Source organism: Mesocricetus auratus, unplaced genomic scaffold (assembly GCF_017639785.1).
Source record: "Mesocricetus auratus isolate SY011 unplaced genomic scaffold, BCM_Maur_2.0 Super-Scaffold_100003, whole genome shotgun sequence".
NCBI classification, from domain to species: Eukaryota; Metazoa; Chordata; class Mammalia; order Rodentia; family Cricetidae; genus Mesocricetus; species Mesocricetus auratus.
In genome coordinates, this window is record NW_024429188.1 from 13,018,808 (window position 1) to 13,036,887 (window position 18,080).

The following is an 18,080-nucleotide window of genomic DNA, read 5'->3' on the forward strand; positions in this document are numbered from 1 at the left end:
GTTGTTTATTTGACATTTTAAAATTTTCTTTCTGAAACATAATGCCTGTCCTCATGAGTCACTTCTGTTTAGATATACAGGATGCTGCATTTTCCCCATCAAACACCTGAGAAGCAGGAGATTTCATGCAATATGTATGCTTTAGGTTAATCTAGCAAAGTCCCAGCCAGCTTTTCCACTAACACTGTGTTACACAACGAAATAGGATTTCGATTTTAAGGGGAAGCATGTCTGTGTCCATTTGCATGCCTGCACAGGGTGTGTTCTTGTGTTTTCTTTTCTGAATATTTGTGATGCTAAAAGACTAGTTTGAGTATGTGAGCAGCGAATTTCATCAGTTCTGTGGCCATCCATCTCTCTGTGATCTTATTAAAGGTCCAAGTAATGGCCTGGCCCTGTGGGCAATTACATTTAGCACTGTGGGCAGAGATTTAGAGCCAAGGCTCCAGATCCTGGAATCTCAAAAACTGCTCTGACACCTGTCCCAATATGCCATCTACTGAGACAAATAATAATGAAAAGCAGAAAATATGTTTAGAAGAGGAACAGATGAAGGGTTCTGGTGCCCCTCAATTTCACTTTGGGACACTGCCAGGAGCTTTCTCTTTAAGTAGAGAAAGAATGGGGATGGGGGACATCAGGAAGGAGTATGCAAAATTAATTGGTTCAGTTAGGGTGTGATATGGTTGAGCATCTCAGTCTGATTCTGCAAGACTAGAAGTCCTTATTGGTCTCTTTGCCTGAGGGGATTTCTCAACCTGGTTTCTACTGCATGCTCAATCTTGCTCCAGGATATGGTCTCAACATCTTTGGTAATCACCCTCATCTCAGGGTAGTAATGAGTTCATGTTATCTCATTCCTGAGTCTGCAAGGTGGTTCAAAAGAAGTTGTTATGACTGTTATAACTCAAAGCAAGTGATCTGGTTCTCAGGAGATGATTACTTCTGCTCCCTAGTGAGGGTTCCATGGTAGTCAGTTGTCTTCATCTGAAGGTGATTTGTCCCATAGACTTCTATTATTCCAGTCTGAGATCACACAGATTAAAGACAATGACCAGGAGACATTTATCAGTCTTGTAGAGGTCTACAATGAGACGTTAAAAATACACTTGGTTGTCATTTTCTTGATGCCTTCATGCTTTAAGGGAAAGGAGATAAACCAGGTATCACAGGTTTCCAGAGATGCAACCCATGGGTGATTAACAAGCTTTTATTCAGAGTTAAGTAGGTCACTCAAAGGAAGGTAGACCGAGGCAAAACAAAAATACTGATGTCAGGCTATCATCCTACTTTTAGTCACGTTGAGGGCTCACGTGAGGAATCATTGATATTCAGAAAAAGCAGTTTATAACTACCTGTTATAACTACCTTAGTAGAACTGAGTCTTCTCATGGTGCTAATGGAAGTGCACCTGCGTACACCCGGCAGTAGCAGGTTTCTGTATTTAAAATTGCAAGTACTTAGGTCAAGCAATTTTCCTTTCAGAAGTCTGTTGAAATAATTAATTTCACTGGTGTTCAGGTTTGCTCAAGGACATTCATTTAGCATCATTCTAAAGAGCATCATCCAATCAGGCATTTGGAAGACTATGTGGCCATTCCAAGTCTGGATTAATCATCATGAAGAAAGGCTACAAGGTATGTTGTTAAAGGATGCAGCTGGGTACAAGAAGTTGTTACAGTAGAACACACTACTGCAAATTAATGAGTAATGGGTGTTTATGGTTTTCAAAGCAAGGTCAAATCATGGCTCTTCTACAGATACACAAGCAACACATTAAAGATTTTTACTTAACTTGATGGGGGAACTGGTGAGATGGGACAACAGACTCAAAAGCAAAGAAACATTCATGTATCAGCAATGGTGAAGTGAATTTGCAAGCATTTGCAAATGTAGCTTTTTGAAAGATAGGGAAAGGAGTAAATTGTAATTCCCATCTTATAGAATTTGTTTGATGGTCTCTAGATGTCATTTTACATTCTTCACTGGCTACTTAAAAGTTAGAGTTATGGCTCAGTGAGATTGCTGAGAGGATACAGGCATTAGCCAAGCAAACCTCAAGACCGGAGTTCCATTCCTGGATCCTATGATGAAAGGCAAGTTCTTACTCCTAAATTCTGTCCTATGACTTCCAGACAAGTATCACGGTAGTAGTAAACACACACACACACACACACACACACACACACACACACACACCACGACCCCAACCACCACAGAATAATAATGCATTAAAAATAAACATGGAGTGGGAGGCAGAAAAGATAGCTCAGTGCTTAAGATCATGAATTGTTCCTCCAGAGGAACCGAGTTCAATTTCCAGTGTCTACATTGGTTAGTTCTCAACTATCTGCAACTACAGCTCTGGGGGTAATACTATTCCTCTGGCTTTTGTGCGTACCTGTGTGTGTGTGTGTGTGTGTGTGTGTGTGTGTGTGTGTGTGTGTGTATGCAATTAAAATAATAAAAACAAATCTTAAAAATATGGTGCTATAAAACAGCTTAGAGGGAACTAACGGCACAAATCCCTCATATGGTCAAAAGCAGGCAATTTGGAAGGGTGTGTTCTCTGGTTTAGATCTTAAACAAGGCAGTTTCCCCCTGAAGCACAAATTTTTGCAGTAGCAATATATGATATATGTATGTATGTATATTTATGTATATTTTAAAGAATGAGGACAAGAATGTGATGCTATCTATTACAAATGGATTTTGTGTTACTTTTGTCATTGTTTCCATTTGCATTTAATAACATTTTTTAAAAGAGAGAATGTGCTGGGTGGTGGTGGCACACACCTTTAATCCCAGCACTCCGGAGGCAGAGGCAGGCAGATCTCTGTCAGTTCAAGGCCAGCCTGGTCTACAGAGCTCTTTCCAGGACAGTTAGGGTTGTTAAACAGAGAAAAATTGGAGATAGATAGATAGATAGATAGATAGATAGATAGATAGATAGTATAATTTTTATTTAAATTAGAAACAATCTTATTTTACATATCAATCCCAGTTCCCTCTTTTGCCCATCCTCCCATGTCCTCCACCGATACCCCCACATCCCACTCCCCATCCATTCCCCAGGGAGAGTGAGGCCTTCCATTGGGGATCATCAAAGTCTGCCATATCATTTAGGGCAGTGCCTTGGCCCTCTCCATGTATTTAGGCTGAGAGAGTGTCCCTCCATGGGGGAATGGGCTCCCAAAGTCCATTCATGCACTAGGAAGAATATATATTGGTTCCACCACCAGAGGCCCCATAGATTGTCCAGTCCTCCTGTCACCTACGTTCAGGGGGCCTGGTTCAGTTCTATACTGGTTCCTCAGATGTCTGGCTGGGGTCCATGAGTTCCCACTTGTTCAGGTCAGGTGGTTCTGTGGGTTTCCCCAACATGGTCTTGACCCCTTTGCTCATCCCTCCTCCCTCTCTACAACTGGATTCCAGGAGTTTGTCTCAGTGCTTAGCTGTGAATCTCTGCTTCTGCTTCTATCAGCTACTGGATGAAGGCTCTAGGATGACATTTAAGGTAGTCATCAATGTCATAATAGAGGAAGGGCATTTAAGGTAACCTCTCCACTACTGCTTAGATTGTTACTTGGGGTCATCCTTGTAGATCTCTCGTCATTTCCTTAGGGCCAGATTTCTCTTTAAACCTATAATGACTCCCTCTATCAAGGTATCTCTTTCCTTGCTCTCCTCTATTCATCACCTGACTCATGTAGTTGGAGAAAAAAAAAGCAACATTTCTCTGTTGAAAAAGAATTACAAATCACCTCATGGTTTTAGCAGTTTATAAAACCAGAGAGGATGTTATGCACTTGCTACCTATGGGTATTGTGAATAATTGGTTGTTAATGGGGGCTGGAGTCTGGGTGGTCAATGTTTTCCTTTCTGACCTACTTCTGGTGAGTCTGCTGTAGATTGCTTTGTGTTCAGGCTTTAAATAATTCCACTTAGAAGAGAAAGTGATCAAAGGTGAATTTCCACACTAGGTGCTGTAAGCTTTAAATGCTGTGCCAGAAACTTCCTAGTGTTTTCTATGCCTTTTACGGAAAGTCAGGAAACAAACCCTGTTTACTAATGAGCACTTTCCTGGAGGGAAAGAGGAGAATGGCAGTGGTAGGCATGGGGTGTGGAAGGGCGAGTATGCCCATAGAGGTGTGGCTAGAGGTGAGGGAATTGAAGCTTCTGTGGTTCATGTACCACCCTTAGCACCCCCAGCACCCTGGTGCCTTCATACGCTTCTTAGATGATGGATTTGAAAAATTAAACAAGTCTTGTCCTGGTTCTACAGTTGCAAAGAGATAACAAGCATGCTTATGGCATATATGATTCTTGGAGTGTTTGCCAAGGTAAGAGTGGTTACTGGAGACTTTTCTGCTTGCTCTGCTCCTTATGCTTCTCCTTTTTGTCATCTTGTGTCATGGTACTTCTGGCATAATCCTCACTTCCTCAAACCCTGCCAAACTGTAGCTCCTTCTGGGTGTCATGATTACCTTCTTATTCTCACCCAGGCTGATGAGACAATTTCAGAGAGTCTGCCCCCACCTCGGTTCAGGGTCATGCATCTTTTAAAAAACTTATTTGTTTTATTTATGAGTTGAGTTTTTTTGCCTGCATGTAAGTTTGTGTGCCATATGCTCACAGTGCTCATGGAGGTCAGAAGAGACTGTCAAAGTTCCTGGAACTGGAGCTACAGGTGGTTGTGAGCTGCCATGTGGGTACTGGAAGTTGAACCCAGCCCATTTGTAAGAACAGTCATTGTACTTAACTGCCATCCCTTCATGCCCCCCCCCATTATGTATCTTGTTGATAGAGCATATGCCATAGTTGGGAAAATCCTCAAAGCTCATCTTTAAACCTTGTTGTACTGAAGCAATTGTCATAACATGATTAGCTGAACATCAGTCCCGTGTTCTTTGGTTTAGCTCAAGTAGTGACTTGTGTTCATACCTGAATGGCATTCTTGAATGAATAAACTTATCGTTGTTTGATACAAAACTGTTTTCTGTTTGGAGTAATGCTGTGAGTAGCTGTTTTTACATTTTGCTTTCACAAAGAATTAATTGCCTTTAAACCTGTTGGGGGCAAGGGCAGTATCCACATGTGGTGTGAAAGTTCACTTCTAACTCATTATCATCAACTTGGCTCAACCCAGAGTCATCTAAGAAGAGGAAGTTTCAGTGAGGAATCACCAGATCAGCCTGGGCTGTGGCCATGGTCATGGAGAGTTGTCTTCAAAGTTGCTATTTTGGGGAGAGCTCACTATACATGGACAGGTGTTCTTGGGTTGTAAAGGAAACATGGATGAGCACAAGCCAGGCAGCAGTGTTCCTCCATTATCTCTCACTGCCTCTAGTGTCTGCACACTTCCCTCATTGATGGGCTGTTACTTGAAAGTATAAGCCAATATAAACTCCTGTTCACCTAAACTGGTTTTTCTAATAGTGTTTATCACAACAAGAGAAAAGCAACTGAAACACCCTCCCATCAATGTCAGGGCTCAATATATTTTGAGAAAAATAGAAGCAGGGGGAGGTGTTGTCTTTGTTGACTGCTAGGTTAGTATCATCCAAAAGTATTTGTTAACCTAGTTCCTGTGAATTTGGCGTTATCTAGAAATAGGGTCATTGTAGATGTAATCAATGTAAGATGAGATCATACTGGATCAGGAAAACGTAACTTAATGACTGTTGTCTTTATTAAAAGGACTTGCAAATATGTGACATAGAGATAGTTGTGTAAAATCCATTGTAACACTGGAGACCAAGACTGAAGTAAGGATCCAAGGAAAGAAATGCCAAGGACCACTGGCAACCACTAGAACCTAGGCAGAGCAAGGAAAAGGGATTGTTCTTAAAATTGCTTTCTTGAGTTGGAAGAAGCATCATCCAAAGTTACCTTGACTGTGAGAGAATGAACTTCTACTTGTCTGTGGTCAATTATAGCAGTTGCAGGAAACCATTACAATGCACCCCCCCGCAACTTTATAATGAAGACCTTCCTTTTGCTTTGCTTAATTATTTCAGTATTAAGGATTGAATCCAGAACCACTCACCTGTTAAGCTAATGCTTTACCCACTGTGCCACCCCTACCCCCTTTTTCTTTATTGTCTACCATTCCTTGAATATTTTGCCCTTACAACTTTATTCATAAATTAAAGCTGAGTAAGGCAAACAGAAACTACTCTAGATAGGTTAAGCAGGAAGAAGTTGAGTATAGAGAATTACCTGCTGTAATCTCTTAGAGGATGGTGTGAGAAACTAGCTAGTATTATGAACTCAGGATGTGTACCAAAGGCAAGAAATTGACACCTTGAGTCTTAGCAGCTTCCAGCACCTAATGAGGTTATTCTCAGGAAGATTCTTATGAGATATGAGCAAAACTTTGTACACGTTACCAGTTGATGTCCACACATATGACTCTAACTGGCCTCAGTATTATCATCTTACTGTCTTCCCAATCAGGTTTCCCGTTGGCGACTTTCATTTTATGGGCTTAGCCTCCATTGTAGTGGAGATGTAACTATCCTGGAAATGGTGAAGCTGCTCATAGATGCTAGCAATTTTCCTGTGACTATGAGACATTTGAAACACTCCATGACATGGGAATTTCCCTAGGAATCTCATGCTGGGGGAAGAAACCTGATATGAGTCAAAGTAGTAACTTGCCTCCCAGGAAGAGATTTTACACAGGTTGTGAGACTGCCTTGCCAGAGGACTAGAACCAAAACAACATGGGTCATTAGGAGAGCATACCCTGCTTACCTCTGCTTAACTTTGCAGACTTAAACCTTGAATATTGTTCTTCCCAATGTTTTTCTTCCACAGTAAATAGGTATCTCTTCCACTATCTCCTGTTAGTTGCCTATTGAAACAAGGAACCCACAAGAAATGAGTATTTCCTGAAGACTTTCAGGCTGGAAGAAAGGACAAGGTAGATAGAAGTGAAACTTCTATTCCAGAAAGTAATTTCACATACTTCTAACAACTTGTCAGACCACTTTACAGGATGAGACTGAAGCCTAGATAAGGAAGGGTCAGTGGTAGGTAGGGCCACGCTTTGACCAGGACTGCTTAGATGTGCATGTCTTTGTCTGTCTTCCCAGCTTGAGCCATCTCCCTGGTCAGCTCTTCAAAATTTTAATCTACTGGTCTTCTCTTTGCTTAAGTAAAGTTGTTTGATTTTGTTTGTCTTTCACTTGGGGGTGGAGGGTAGGTATCATTTGTTCCCAGATAAAAGCACTCAATTTTACAAAATTTACTCAAGTGTATATATCAGACAAAAGAATTTAAAAAACATAGTGAATGTTTAAAAATAAAGAAATGGAACAGAGATACGCCAGGAATTTTTTATTACATAGGCATTTGGATAAGGCCAATAACATCAGATAAACCAAAAGGTAATAATGTTATTGATCTTGCGTGAAACATTCCCAAAGACATCTCTGGCCACCAGTCTACAATAAGCCAGTGAAAAGAGCAAAATTAATAATGGAAAACAGAAAATTGAGATTTATCCAAAGTGACCAGAGATTCCTCCAAGTCCATCTTCCTGATCCTGAAGTGAGGTCCAAGTTCAGAGGGTTAAAAAATACACACATCCAAGCAGTCCAGGTCAAGGTGTGGTTCCACCCACCACTGACCCATCCTTGTCTGGGCTTCAATCTCATGGAGTAAGGTGATTAGAACTATGTGAAATCTCTGTCCTGAAGATAAATTTTCCCTTGTCTTTAGCCTTCTCCTTCTCCCAGCATGAGATTGCCAGGGAAATGACATTTCTTTGTGGTCCATTATTTCAATAGTCATGTAGTTAGACTGACAGACACAAGTATCTGACTAAAATATCTTTATTGTTGACAGGCCAGGTACAGCAATGCAAAATTTCAATAATACAATATGAATTAAAAGAGCACATCTGTGTGGTGGTGGCACACCCCTTTAATTCAGCACTCACTAGGGAGGCAGAGACAGGAGAATCTCTATAAGTTCAAGGCCAGACTGGTCTATAGAGCTAGTTCTAGGACAGTCAAGTCTACACACAAAGAAACCCTGTCTCAAAAACACACAAAAAAAGAAAAGAGAATACAAGAAGTTGAGAGAGAAGACTGATAAGGTCTCAAGGGGAGGGGATGAATTTGATCAAAACATTATGAAACTATCAAAGAATAAAAGCAAATTATATAAAAGTATACATGATAACCTTAAATATGTTTTCTCTCCTCTTTCATCTAATTCATTTGGAAATGCTCTATGATTCTAAGTTTTTGCTTGCCTTTTCATCGTTTTCACTTGTTGACTTCCAGTTTTATGAATTCTCATCAGAGATGATCACTGGGCTATTCTCTAAGGGTCACTGCTATTATTCTCCATGACCTCCACAAAACTCCCCTGAAAATTGAGGCCAAGGCTCCTTCTCCTTTGTTTCCCAGTGTGGAATGGAGGGGCTAATGGTGCCTCCCTTCCCTCCCTTCTCCACAGCAATTTGGTTTCCTTCCCTTTGGCGATTCTCTGCCCTTCAAAGTCGCCTTCTTCCCCCTTTTTCTGAGAGAAGCGCATCTGTCATCTTGGCCCTGGACTCTGAAGTTCCTTCTCCACAGCAGCATCACTTTCCAGGATGCCTGCTCTCTCTTCCTTTCACCATTGTCAGTCCTCTACCAAGAGCTTCCTGATCCTGGAGCTGCTTCCACCAAAATCCCCTCTCCCCGAGCCCCACCCTGCTCATTTGCATACACCCCTATCTCTGTCCATTTGATTTATTTAAAATGTGTTCAAGTTGTAGAATGCTCCATTCATAAATTGAGTTAGAAGTTGTATCTCTTTGTTTTATTGTCAAATGTCTATGAATGTCATCTCTGGCTGTCCTAGACTGTCCCCACCATATTCTTTGACCAAGCTGGTCACAATATCATAGCCAATTAGATGTTAAAGAAAGGCTTTTGAATGATGGAGGTGATAATAACTCAAGCTGGAAAGGACTTTGGAAGGCCACAAAGCCTGTTCCCAGTATACTGAGACAGACTAAATTATCCAATATAGATGGGGATTTATCCAATTTTCAAAGATTTCCAGAGAGAACAATTTGACTACCTGTTCCAGCTATTAACTGTGCTGTTAGAAAGCACTTTTATCCACATAGTCTCCCTTCAACACTGCTTAAGAAATCAACACTGTGCAAAAATATAGAGTAATGCATTCTGAAATATGAGTTAGTTTCTTTATACACCTGAAATTTATATAGCAGTTTCCCCTTCACATTAAGAGGAGTTTTTATTTTTATCTGAAAGAACTGCTAAGCCAGAACTTTTGGCAAGGGGATTGGCGTTCAGGCTAAATGAGTGCCTTGAAAAGAGGATAGATTGTATGAGGTAAGAAAAATAGTTTAATTCACTGTGTGTACTCTTGGGGTGTTACTGCACCACTGACTTAGAATGCCAAGCGCCATTTTAAGATGACTTATATATTGGGATATTTATTTCTTGAAAAGACTCAACTCTCTGCATTAAAATGGTGAATTGTATTGTTTCCCTCATATCCTAGCAGGCAGCTGTTTAATTATGCAACTTCACCAGGCAGTTCTGTTTACCTCAGCATCATCCCTTTCACTGCAGAAATGAATTTTCAAGATTCTTACAATTTATTCAGCAAACAAGGATTGGGCCTCTCTTTGTACTTGGGTACTATAGAGGCTAATTATAGATTCAGAGAAGATTCTGTCTTGCCCTGCCAGGGACTTTAAACTTGAGCAGAAAATTTAGTCACGTAAATAAGGAAGATCGAGAAAGGGCTCTGGGCTCTGTAATAGGCATTTGTGTAAGATACAGGGGGACGTATTTGGTGCACAGCTTTCTAATAAGTATGCTTTAGGGCAGCCATCAATAGCACATGGCCTTGACTCTAGGTAAGCCCAGTGACAAATCTGGTCTTTATCACCGTGTAATCATTTGGAACATCAGAATCAACTATTGCAAATGGAAAGAAATTGGCCTTAGAGGTTGTAGTGATTAAATTACATGAAATAAACCATCTAACAGTATTAAGCAAATGGCCCATATCAGAAAAGTTACTTAACAAATACTTTTGTCTTCTCGCTTTGATGGTTCAAGGATATCATAAGAGACTATTATTATTTGCATGTTATAAGGAAGAGAAGCTCATCCTATAGCATCTGAATATAGCACAGACCCACCTTTGCATCCTTTTTTGTATCTGTAATGGGGTGTTTGTCTATAAAGACACACCAACACAAGACCTTGAATTGGCATGATAGAATTATAGCTCTTGGACTTTTGTTTCAGCATAACCGTATCTCCTTATCTGCTCCAGTTATGTGTGGTAGCGGCCATTTTAGCCAGTATTTGGTCATAGTTGCTACAATTCTGCCAGAGACAGTTCAATACAGCATCTTGGTTTGCAAGGTACAGGTTTCAGTGTTTGACCAAGTGGTGGCCATTCTAGCATGCTTACTTTCATTATTTACGATTTGCCTACAGATGCTGGCCCTGTGTACTTCAGATTCATATATAATTGCTGGTGTTGGTGAATAGCTACTGTGAATAAGCAAATACTATTTTTGAGAACTTATTTATTTTATGTATATGACTGCCTGGATATGTGTCTATATACCATGTACACGCTGTGCCTGTGGAGGCAAGCAGAGGGTGTCAGATCCTTGTGACTGGAGTTACAGACGGTACTTAGATGCTAAGTAGGTGCTGAGAATTGAATTCAAGCCCTCTGGAAGAGCAGTCACTGCTATTTCTCAAGCCTCTCTGACACATTTAATCAATCCTTTTTGGATTCTCTTTGTATTTTTTACAACTAGAACTTCTGACTGATAAAAAGTCTATGATAAGCATCATAATGATCTTGTTTCATTATGCAGTGATGATTTTTATGCAGTTAAATAAGGAAACAGTTTCATTATATATCAAATAGATCTTTCTTTTATCATTTTTTATTTTAAAACATTTTTTCTCATTTTACATACCAATCCCAGTTCCCACTTTCCCCTCCTCCTCTTGCTGCCCCTACCTTCCCTCCACCCTGCACCCATTCACTCCACAGAGAGGGCAAGGATTCCCATGGGGAGTCAACAAAGTCTGTCACATCACTTTGAGGCAGGACTAAGGCCCTCTTCCCTATATCTAGGCTGATCAACGTATCCCTCCAAAGAGATTGAGCTCCAAAAAGCCAGTTCAAGCACTAGAAATAAATCCTGGGCCCACTACCAGTGGTCCCACAAACTGATGAAGCCACACAACTGTCATCCATGTTCAAAGGGCCTAGTTTGGGCCTACACAGGTCCATTCTCTCCTACCCTGCTGTCAGTTCCAGAGTCAGTGAGGATGGCCCCAGTTAAGACCCAAATAGATCTTTCTAAACATCTTCTTTAAGTTGGTTTGGATGTTTCATCTTTGGACCTTCCTCATCTTCCTTCATTATCAAGTTTAATTTCTTATCCAAATAATAATAATAATAATAATAGTATGCCATAATGTTTCATTTTCTTGATGCTAGATCTACAATGACAGGGAGATGGATGTACCTTGTAGAATTTCCAAGACCTATAATGCCACATGAATAAAGAAAACAATTCAGAAACTTTCTGATTTTGGCATGAAAAACTGCCTTACTGTTCATTAATATTCTATTTAAAACCTGACTATTAAATCTCAAAGCTCTTTGCAATAGAAAGTAATTTTTCAATGTTTTAACCAAGACTGTGAAATATATTTAATAAAAGGGAATGAGTCTTTGTTTCTTTTTTGTTAACCAAGAAAAAACCACTCAGGTTCTCATTCTGGTGCTGGCATTGCAGTGTAATAACCATCATTACATTAAGTATCTTGCTGATAATAATTATAAACTCAAGGTTATCCACTATGAAAACAATGGTTTAAAAGTTGTTTGCATGCCTTAGTTATTTTTCTATTGATATGACAAAATACCATGACTGGGGAAACTCATAAAAGATAGAATAAAATTGGGCTTACAATTTCAGAGGATTAAGAGCCCCCTATGGTGGAGTAGCTTGGCAGCAACAGCAGGTGTGTTGGCAGGAGCAGTAATTGAGAGTTCACATCTCCAACTACAAACAAGAAGCAAAAAGGGACACTGGTGATGACTTGAGTCTTTTGAAACTGCAAAGCCTACCCCTAGTGACAAATTTCCTTCAACAAAGTCACACCTCTTAGTCCTTGCCAAACAGTTCCAATATGTAGGGACCAAACATTTAAATACATGAGACTACAGTGGCATCCTCATTTGAAGCACCATACTGGGGATTGATACAAGTAAGTAAAACCTTCAGTGGTTATGATACTTGAAAAAAGACCATATTCAATATATAAATAATGTATATGGCTTTTCCATTTTGGTTATTCACAGTCTATGTAGAACACAGGGACGACATTCAAGCTTAGAATAATATTCTTGTTCAGTAGAAGGGACACAAGTCAAAATCCAGGTTGTCAAAACACTTGGAAGTCTAGAGGATAATTGTATAAATGGGATACTTCAAAATTTACCCATGATCTGTCATTATCTCTTAAACTCCATTTGTAGATCTGAGTCCAGGGAACACACAGAAAACATAGTTAGAAAGTTAAGAGTAAAGCAGAAAGCTGGGCCTGGGAAGACCGCTAAGCTGTTAAAAGGGGCAATCTGAGGACCTGAGATTGATCCCTGAGATCCATGTACTGAAAGGGAAAAACAGATTCCTGTAAGTTATTTTTCGAATGATTCACACACATATGTGCACACACAGGAGCATACATACAATAAATATGTGAAAACATTTTAAATGTAATCAAAGACATTCATGATGGCATGAAAATGTAATGTCTGTATTTGAGACGTTCAGGGTCTTCCTTTGCTACATAGGGACATGAGATCCCAGCTCTCTGGAAGCATTGGGGAATGAAGGCAGATGTTTTACAATGTGCTAAGAAGATACATATGGATATTCATATCCTGGCAAGTAATAGGGGTTTGCTGAACAATTTAAAAATTAGAGTAGATCCATCTTGAGAAGTGAAGTCATCCTTCAGTGCTACAAATGTATACCAAGACAGAACTCAGTCTTTTTCCGGGTAGAATAACACCATCCAGATTGTATACATTATTATGATGTCCAGTCTATAATCACAAACTGCTAGACAGGCAAGAGCCATGGAAGAACAACTCCAGAATCAAGAAATGGAAAACAATGCTGATATCTGATGATTACATATTATTCACATATCGATACTAGCTGACAAGGAATCCAAAAGAACAGCTATAATGTGATTCCAAATTTGTATAAAAGTATGAATTTAATGGCTAGAAAGATGAGGAATAACATGACACAGAAAAAAGTAAAATGAAAAACCAAACAGATATGCTTGAGAACCTGCCTCAGTTGTTGATTGCTTGCCTATATGTGTGGTGCTGTGGTTTTCCTCCACAGCACTGCAAAAAACATACAAAGAAAATTAGAAAACCTGTTAGAACCACATTAAAAAATGAAATCTTTGGTATCTTATCCTTGTATTTTTTTCCAATGCATTAATATCAAACATAATTATTTCTTTGTACCTATGGATTAATAATTGATAAAGACCTCTTTCCCCATAAATTCATATTTCTCTTGCCAATCATATAAAACAGGCAGATAACATTATTATTGATAGGTTCAAACTTACAATAGTTCAAACAATGATTCTCCATTTTTTCAATAGCATGAAAATGATAGTACATTCGGTAGAAACTATACTATGGATTTTGTGCTTTTCAGAGCTAAGAAGTGTGTGTGGTTTGATATGCTTGTATAGCTGAGCTTCTTGATTGAAGTAACTGAACACATTTGGGATAGCCAAAATAAAGCTATGATATGAGTTAGGATAAATATATAAAATATATTTTTACTTTATTTTTAGTTTACAGTAGGTTTGTTGAGAAGTTGCCACATGGTAAACAGAGAAGCATCTGTATAAATGGTGAGCATAATGTATGGTAATAATAATTCCTTAGTAATAGTTGCAATTAAGACTCAGGAACTGAGTGGTGGTGCTTGGAAAGCGGGGACAGGAGGTAGATCTCTGTGAGTTCGAGGCCAGTCTGGTCTACAGAGCAAGTTCTGTAACAGGATACAAAGCAACAGAGAAACCCTGTCTGGAGAAAACAAGCAAGCAACCAGCCAACCAAACAACAAAAACAAAAGACAGGTTTAGGGAAATGGTTCAGTGGGTAAAAGTGTTTGTTCTTTCAGAGGACCCATATTTGTTTCCCAGTGCCCATGTAGCAGTATACAACCATTCATAACACTAGTTTCAGGAGATCTCTTGACTTCCAAGGTATAAACAACTTTTAAAAAATAGAATTATGGTTGATGTCTATGGTGTTGTTTTTATTTCTGTGTGGTGCTGGAGGTGAAACATGGGACCTCACAATGCTGGCCAAATGTTCTACACTGAGTCATATTTTTGGCCCAGAATCACAATACTTTTTTAATATCGTTGAAAAATATTTTAATTAAGGTTTCCTATCCCGCCATTAAATACAAATATTTATTTACCATTTGTCTTTGAAGAGTAAAGAGCAGACGCTGAGAAAAATTATATTTGGTTATTTTACTTTGCAAAATTATGAATCCAGTGGAAGAAACAATCACAGTTAAAATTGGCTAACGGAAGTTAGCTTTTCAGTTTTTGTTTGTTTGTTTTGGTTTTTTGAGATAGGGTTTCTCTATCTAGCCCTGACTGTCCTAGAATTCACTCTGTAGACCAGGCTGGCTTTGAACTCACATCTGCATCAGCCTCCAGAGTGCTGGGATTAAAGGTGTGCCACCACTGCCTAGCAGTAAACTGGCTTTTAATAAGGTGGTTTACTTGCTGCTTTTAACTATTGTTGGTAAGAATTATTCATGAGATTAATGGTCACAACTAACCTTTAATGGATTTTTTACTTTTAAAATTAGTATAGTTGCTAAAGTATCATATTTTTCAACCTTTGTGTGAAGTAGTGCATTTGATTTTGAATCAACATATAAATTGAATATACTCAATCATAACAAATGTTCTTTAAATATGTGCTATATAGCACAGAGAATTTTTTTAAACCTGGGGTCCATGGATCTAGAATTGGATATCCCATGTTTTTGTTTTTTGCTAAATAGTGACAAATTAGAAAGTATACATTTGAGATTAATACTAATTAGATTACCTGTTTTTGTGCTATCTTTCTGAAAGTACAATCCTCTAAATTAATATCATATACTATACAAGGAATTAATTTAGCCATGATATTCAGAAAACTTGGAATCCTGTATAAGAAAACCCTATAGATATTTTATAATCATGCATTTTTCATGTATCATATACAGTTGGTTTTTGCCTCCACAAAATATTGGATATGCCTTCATTTAACACAAATCTACAAACTGTCATCTGAAAACTTTTGATACTGTGTGGATGAATTTCAGTCTAGCAGATGGGTTTACTAAATTGCAGTTGGTGGGTCTGTGGATCCTTGTAAAGTATTTTAAAAATTTACTCATCAATGCATATTGAGTTGATACTTTTAAGAGGACATGGTTTCTTACTTTCAGATAAAGTGTAACTTTGATCCACCAAAGCATAAGAACTCTTGCTATTTGTCTTTTCCTGAAGATGGTGAAACACTTCCACCTCCCTGTTGCTTTCAACATTGACTAACTCATGAAAACTCAGGTTAAAGAGATACCTGGAGGGGGGTGGCATTCAGAGGTGAGGAAGGACACATGACTCATGAGAAGATATAAAGCTACTTGAGCCGGGCAGTGGTGGCGCACGCCTTTAATCCCAGCACTCGGGAGGCAGAGGCAGGCGGATCTCTGTGAGTTCGAGGCCGGGCTGGACCGATAGCCTCCAAAACAATACAGAGAAACCCTGTCTCGTAAAAACCAAAAAAAAAAAAAGCTACTTGATTTTCTAGTTTCAACTAAGTCATGTTTTCCCCCTGTGCAGAAATACTTGTATTCAACTCTCAGTACTGCTGTAGCAATGAAGCATTTTCTTTGCAATCCAAAATAATCCAACATGCATTCTTCCTTTGAAGGCAGTATTTATGAAAGTTTGTATCTCTTTTTAAAATTTTACTGTCCATTACCACATTAGCTGTGGTTGCACACCCCTAATCCCAGAATTTAGGAGGGATGAGCATCTGGACCTATGAGTTTTAAGCCAGTCTAGTCATAAAAGCAAATTAAGAGGACAGAGCTACACAGTAAGGCTCTGTCATTTAAACAAGCAAATAAACATGTTAAAAATGGTTTGTGGAGATTTTTCAGTGGTTCAGAGGATCAAGGTTTGATTCCCAGCACCCATATTGTAGCACACAACTGTAACTGCTGTTCTAGTAAATCTGATACCTACTACTGGCCTCCATAGGCTTGGCATACACATCGTACATAGATTTACATACAAGAATGAAACTTATGCACACACACACCTGTAGGAGGAAGTCTGATGCCGCCATTAAACATGTGATTCCAAATTTCTAATATTCTCATCCTTAGCAAGTACCTCAATAGCATGTAAACTGCCTTCTACAAATGATATTCTATCAGTTAGTTTATCATTGCTCTCAGACATGGAACAATTCTTTTCTGCTAGCATTTCAATTTTATGTTCCAGTCTTTGTAATTTGCTAGTGAAATCATCAAACATGGAACCGTGTTTTTCGTTAAATGTTTCCACATTATGTTCCAATTTTTCAATTCTATCTGTGGAACACATTTTTCCTGATAGTAATTCAATTTTGTGTTCCGTCTCTTTAAACCTGTTCATCAGACCTACATTATCATTTTTAATATCCTGAATATTATCTACCAACCCTTTCTTACTCTCCTGCAATGAATTTTGCACTTCCTGAATCCTTTGTATTAAGATTTCAAAACTATCCTGCGATGACTGTATGACCTGTATAAGTTTATTCCTATTTTTGAGCCATTTCATTAACAAAATTATATTGATTATGAAGCTAATAATCACCATCGTGGGTAGGAAGTACCTTTCAGGTAGGTCCTCAACCCTTTCTAAAATCCCATCCATACAAAAAACAAGAAAATTCTTAACATCCTGCATCATAGTGTTAGCTGTTGACATTGTATAAAGCAGTTACGTTTGTTACCAATGGAGTAATTCAGGCCGAAATCAACAGGCTGCCAGCGAAAGAGCACGTGGCCAGAGTCAGCAGGCCGCCAGTAAAACAGCACGTGGCCGCGAGAGAAATCTTGGAATACCGCCTAACCTTACCGGCAAGTAGAAGGTGCTGGTTCCTGGTGGCAGGAATCGTGCCTTGCCGAGCGAAGTGGTGAGGAACTAAGCAAAAGGAGAGTCCACGTGTGCCTGGTCGGGCCGAGAGAAGCCGCTTTTCTGGGCACCTGGATCCGTATTCCAATCCCGCTCCCGACACCAAACTGTAGGCTAAACGGACACTGTAAGGATACGCGACACACAATTACTGACAGTAAAGCTAAGTATTTAATGTAGAAAATTACTCACAAGATACCAAACCCAGAGGAGCCAAACAGTTCTCAGCTAGCGGCCGGACCGGAAGCCGAACTTCAGGAAAAGAGACCGAGACTTCCTGTGTGCTGTCTTTTATGCCTTCCCCCGTAACGCCCCTAGCCATGCCCAAAAGTGGGCCTGGCTAGTGACGTAGTTCCACCTACGTACGTATACGTCTTTACGTCCAGCCGTATACGTCTTTAGTCCTGCCTAAAGTGGGTGTGGTTAGCGGTGTGGTAAACCGCCCTTTTATTACCTCATCTGTATGCGCCTCTAATAAGTCACATGTTTAATGGTGGCATCAGACTTCCTCCTACACACACCCATAAAAACAAAAAAATGCATGAAATTTTTCTATTTGAGTGTTATTTAGCAAATAAATTGTATTTATATACATAAGATAAACTATGGTTTTCACTCTCTATATAGTAAACAAATGAAGAAAACGGAATAAAATCTACTCGTAACTAGACAGCTGTATAAAAATCAATTGAAGAAGAATAAAAGAATATTCAGTTGGTTATTTCTTAAAATCATTTCGCTTCTAAAATCAGTAGC

General features: G+C 39.2%; 1 protein-coding gene and 1 long non-coding RNA gene across 10 annotated transcripts in view; one reads left to right on the plus strand and one right to left on the minus strand.

The window, feature by feature from the left end:
* Frmpd4 (FERM and PDZ domain containing 4) overlaps window positions 1-18,080 on the plus strand; it is a 965,131-nt gene that overhangs the window by 390,845 nt on the left and 556,206 nt on the right. The gene's annotated exons all lie outside the window — the stretch shown is intronic.
* Window positions 5,675-17,317, minus strand: LOC110341658. Of its 2 annotated transcripts, XR_005876735.1 has the most exons (4): window positions 17,268-17,317; window positions 11,988-12,082; window positions 6,760-6,859; window positions 5,675-5,818 (listed from the first exon to the last, which is right to left on the minus strand). It is a non-coding gene; the product is annotated as an uncharacterized LOC110341658 (long non-coding RNA). The 2 variants fall into 2 exon arrangements; XR_005876734.1 differs by lacking the exons at window positions 5,675-5,818; window positions 6,760-6,859 and adding an exon at window positions 10,933-11,558.